At 56.1% G+C, this 5,000-nt stretch overlaps 3 non-coding genes across 3 annotated transcripts in view; all 3 read left to right on the top strand.

Annotated features, from left to right (window-relative positions):
* The first annotated feature begins 2,063 nt into the window (after positions 1–2,063).
* Positions 2,064–3,972, top strand: LOC126138959 (small subunit ribosomal RNA). Its single transcript, XR_007528447.1, has one exon. It is a non-coding gene; the product is annotated as a small subunit ribosomal RNA (ribosomal RNA).
* A 345-nt stretch (positions 3,973–4,317) lies between these two features.
* LOC126138895 (5.8S ribosomal RNA) lies at positions 4,318–4,472 on the top strand. The gene has a single exon (XR_007528390.1). It is a non-coding gene; the product is annotated as a 5.8S ribosomal RNA (ribosomal RNA).
* Positions 4,473–4,661: 189 nt separating this feature from the next.
* LOC126139002 (large subunit ribosomal RNA) overlaps positions 4,662–5,000 on the top strand; it is a 4,222-nt gene continuing 3,883 nt past the window's right edge. Inside the window, exon 1 of the ribosomal RNA XR_007528486.1 lies at positions 4,662–5,000. This exon is cut by the window's right edge and continues 3,883 nt beyond it. This is a non-coding gene — a ribosomal RNA (large subunit ribosomal RNA).

Here is a 5,000-nt window from a genome sequence, read left to right on the forward strand (position 1 = left end):
TCCAACCCATTTCGCACCTTAACCTAACCCATTTTGCACCTTAACCTAACCAAATTCGTAACGCAATTTGTACCGCAATGTAACCCAAGTTGTGCCTTAACCTAACCCAAGTTGTGCCTTAACCTAACCCACGTTGTGCCTTAACCTAACCCACGTTGTGCCTTAACCTAACCCACGTTGTGCCTTAACCTAACCCACGTTGTGCCTTAACCTAACCCACGTTGTGCCTTAACCTAACCCACGTTGTGCCTTAACCTAACCCACGTTGTGCCTTAACCTAACCCACGTTGTGCCTTAACCTAACCCACGTTGTGCCTTAACCTGCTCTGTAATTGGCATATGACACGTTACATTAATCTAGTGTTGTCTAACCACAACCCTCTGAATATAGTTCGCTACTCGCACCGCCCACCCTCTTGTGTATCGTTTCATGTTCAACACTTCGCAAGTGTTGCTTACTTTTGACATGCTCCCGCTGTACACTGTAATGTGGACGACTGCAGGATGTACATCGCCCCCCCCCTCCCCCCTGCCTTCGCACGCTGGTCGTTCAGGTGCTTGCGTGTTCAATGCCCTTCGCAGCTGTTCACTGGCATTCGCATGTCGAAGCGCTCAGTCTACGTCGTGGTACGGCCTGTGTCCACTGTCCGCTGATGTCGTAAGCTTAACCCTCACATTGTACTGCACATAGGTCCGTATGTACTGAATGATACGCTGTGGCACATGTGTGACCGTACAACGACTGCGCCCAACAACAGCGAACCATACGGTCCAAATGTTGTGCACTCAGCCACGTGCCGTCTCCCCATAACAGCTACATTGCAGTGTGGTACGCCATAGAGACGTGTGGGAGTAACGGACGCCCTGGATGGCGATCAGCATGAGCCGTCTGTTGATGTAGTGGCGCGTGTATTCAAACGTAGTCGTCTCTTCTCACACAGTGTGATAGCATGGTGCACCGCGTTCCACATCTGCGACATGGTACAGATGCTGGTTGACAGTCGGTCTCGTAATGGACATCGCATACGTAGGGGGCCACCTCCCACGTGTTCTCTAGTCGTGCACATTTTGTTGCGTGTATGTGGGCAGACGTAGTGTGTCGTGACACCTAACAGACAGGTATGCAATAATCGTTGCATTTGCAAACTGGGATGGACGTCTACGTTTGCTGGTGACGTTACGCAAATGAACAACTGGTAAACCCATTGTGGTACGGTTGTTGTTGCTGGAGGTAAATCAGTAAGGGCAAATCTGTGTGTGAAGCGATACGCGGCGGTGGCTGGGTGGGACCGTCCCCGGCCGGTGAGGGGGGGCCGCCCGGCGTGCTGGCCGCGCGGTGCGTGGGCGCACGCGCTACAGCCGGCTGGTGGGGGCGCCCAGTGGCAGGCGCGCCGGCCGACGGACGCGGCAGGCGGCGCAGCTGCGCGCCAGGGCACCCTGCGCGCGGCGCCGGGCGGCCAAAGTGGGTCCTCGCGGGCCCGGTGCGAAGCGCGGTGGACATCTGCAGTGTGCTGGTCCGACTGAGGACTGTGTGCGTTGAGGATGCGCCGCCGCCCGGCACTCGGCGCCGCGACGCCGTCTGCTGCTCGGTCGCCCCAGCGGTTCTCGCTGGTGGTTTGTATCGCAGTTGTGCAGACGTGTTGGCACGTGCGCTGTGCTGGGAGAGTTCGCTTCGGCACCCACGTGGGGCCTTTGCCCTTCTGTGGCGCTGGCGTTGGAGCTGCCGGTCACCGTAGGTGGCGCGTGTTGTCTCCCGCCGGCAATGCCACGACAGCACGCTCCCGGGCCTCTGTCGGCAGCGGCAAGCTCAGTTGGGAGCACGGGTGGTCGCACCTAAAGCGTCTACTCGCCTAACTCCGGGCGATTGCGCCTCTCTCGAACCCGACCAAGTACTTAGGACGGCGCTGCGCGCCGCCGGGACCTGAGAGGGTTTCGAGGTGTATTGTGCAGGGGAGCTCAGCCTCCTCCTGTTTGCAGAATAATTGAGCGGACGCTTGCGTGTTCGCGCGGGCCCCTGGGACACACTCCCGGGCGGCCGGCTGCTCAGCTCTAGTTGACGCAGCTCCCTGGTTGATCCTGCCAGTAGTCATATGCTTGTCTCAAAGATTATGCCATGCATGTCTCAGTACAAGCCGCATTAAGGTGAAACCGCGAATGGCTCATTAAATCAGTTATGGTTCCTTAGATCGTACCCACGTTACTTGGATAACTGTGGTAATTCTAGAGCTAATACATGCAAACAGAGTCCCGACCAGAGATGGAAGGGACGCTTTTATTAGATCAAAACCAATCGGTCGGCTCGTCCGGTCCGTTTGCCTTGGTGACTCTGAATAACTTTGGGCTGATCGCACGGTCCTCGTACCGGCGACGCATCTTTCAAATGTCTGCCTTATCAACTGTCGATGGTAGGTTCTGCGCCTACCATGGTTGTAACGGGTAACGGGGAATCAGGGTTCGATTCCGGAGAGGGAGCCTGAGAAACGGCTACCACATCCAAGGAAGGCAGCAGGCGCGCAAATTACCCACTCCCGGCACGGGGAGGTAGTGACGAAAAATAACGATACGGGACTCATCCGAGGCCCCGTAATCGGAATGAGTACACTTTAAATCCTTTAACGAGTATCTATTGGAGGGCAAGTCTGGTGCCAGCAGCCGCGGTAATTCCAGCTCCAATAGCGTATATTAAAGTTGTTGCGGTTAAAAAGCTCGTAGTTGGATTTGTGTCCCACGCTGTTGGTTCACCGCCCGTCGGTGTTTAACTGGCATGTATCGTGGGACGTCCTGCCGGTGGGGCGAGCCGAAGGCGTGCGACCGCCTCGTGCGTGTTCGTGCGTCCCGAGGCGGACCCCGTTGAAATCCTACCAAGGTGCTCTTTATTGAGTGTCTGGGTGGGCCGGCACGTTTACTTTGAACAAATTAGAGTGCTTAAAGCAGGCAAGCCCGCCTGAATACTGTGTGCATGGAATAATGGAATAGGACCTCGGTTCTATTTTGTTGGTTTTCGGAACCCGAGGTAATGATTAATAGGGACAGGCGGGGGCATTCGTATTGCGACGTTAGAGGTGAAATTCTTGGATCGTCGCAAGACGAACAGAAGCGAAAGCATTTGCCAAGTATGTTTTCATTAATCAAGAACGAAAGTTAGAGGTTCGAAGGCGATCAGATACCGCCCTAGTTCTAACCATAAACGATGCCAGCCAGCGATCCGCCGCAGTTCCTCCGATGACTCGGCGGGCAGCCTCCGGGAAACCAAAGCTTTTGGGTTCCGGGGGAAGTATGGTTGCAAAGCTGAAACTTAAAGGAATTGACGGAAGGGCACCACCAGGAGTGGAGCCTGCGGCTTAATTTGACTCAACACGGGAAACCTCACCAGGCCCGGACACCGGAAGGATTGACAGATTGATAGCTCTTTCTTGATTCGGTGGGTGGTGGTGCATGGCCGTTCTTAGTTGGTGGAGCGATTTGTCTGGTTAATTCCGATAACGAACGAGACTCTAGCCTGCTAACTAGTCGCGTGACATCCTTCGTGCTGTCAGCGATTACTTTTCTTCTTAGAGGGACAGGCGGCTTCTAGCCGCACGAGATTGAGCAATAACAGGTCTGTGATGCCCTTAGATGTTCTGGGCCGCACGCGCGCTACACTGAAGGAATCAGCGTGTCTTCCTAGGCCGAAAGGTCGGGGTAACCCGCTGAACCTCCTTCGTGCTAGGGATTGGGGCTTGCAATTGTTCCCCATGAACGAGGAATTCCCAGTAAGCGCGAGTCATAAGCTCGCGTTGATTACGTCCCTGCCCTTTGTACACACCGCCCGTCGCTACTACCGATTGAATGATTTAGTGAGGTCTTCGGACTGGTACGCGGCATCGACTCTGTCGTTGCCGATGCTACCGGAAAGATGACCAAACTTGATCATTTAGAGGAAGTAAAAGTCGTAACAAGGTTTCCGTAGGTGAACCTGCGGAAGGATCATTACCGACTAGACTGCATGTCTTTCGATGTGCGTGTCGTGTCGCGCAACACGCTACCTGTACGGCAGCAGCCGTGCGCCGCGTGCGGAACCACGCGTGCCTCTCAAAACTAACGGAAAAATGTTGTGTGGTACGAGCGCTGAAGCTCTGGAGCGGCTGGCCTGCGGCACCTGGCGCCGGTTTTGAATGACTTTCGCCCGAGTGCCTGTCCGCTCCGGTGTGGAGCCGTACGACGCCCATCGGCCGTGAGGCCGTTGGACACAGAACGCTGGAACAGGGGCCGTCAAACGCCTCAGTCCCGCCTATGCAACTGTTTTGAAAGAGACAGTGGAAACTAAACAAAAAAGATCACCCAGGACGGTGGATCACTCGGCTCGTGGGTCGATGAAGAACGCAGCAAATTGCGCGTCGACATGTGAACTGCAGGACACATGAACATCGACGTTTCGAACGCACATTGCGGTCCATGGATTCCGTTCCCGGGCCACGTCTGGCTGAGGGTCGGCTACGTATACTGAAGCGCGCGGCGTTTGTCCCGCCTTCGGAGACCTGGGAGTGTCGTGGCCGCCTGTGGGGCCGGCCGCGTCTCCTTAAACGTGCGATGCGCGCCCGTCGCCTGGCGGTTCGCATACCGGTACTTTCTCGGTAGCGTGCACAGCCGGCTGGCGGTGTGGCGTGCGACACCTCGTACAACGACCTCAGAGCAGGCGAGACTACCCGCTGAATTTAAGCATATTACTAAGCGGAGGAAAAGAAACTAACAAGGATTCCCCCAGTAGCGGCGAGCGAACAGGGAAGAGTCCAGCACCGAACCCCGCAGGCTGCCGCCTGTCGTGGCATGTGGTGTTTGGGAGGGTCCACTACCCCGACGCCTCGCGCCGAGCCCAAGTCCAACTTGAATGAGGCCACGGCCCGTAGAGGGTGCCAGGCCCGTAGCGGCCGGTGCGAGCGTCGGCGGGACCTCTCCTTCGAGTCGGGTTGCTTGAGAGTGCAGCTCCAAGTGGGTGGTAAACTCCATCTGAGACTAAATAT

This window comes from Schistocerca cancellata, unplaced genomic scaffold (assembly GCF_023864275.1).
Source record: "Schistocerca cancellata isolate TAMUIC-IGC-003103 unplaced genomic scaffold, iqSchCanc2.1 HiC_scaffold_674, whole genome shotgun sequence".
Classification (NCBI taxonomy): domain Eukaryota; kingdom Metazoa; phylum Arthropoda; class Insecta; order Orthoptera; family Acrididae; genus Schistocerca; species Schistocerca cancellata.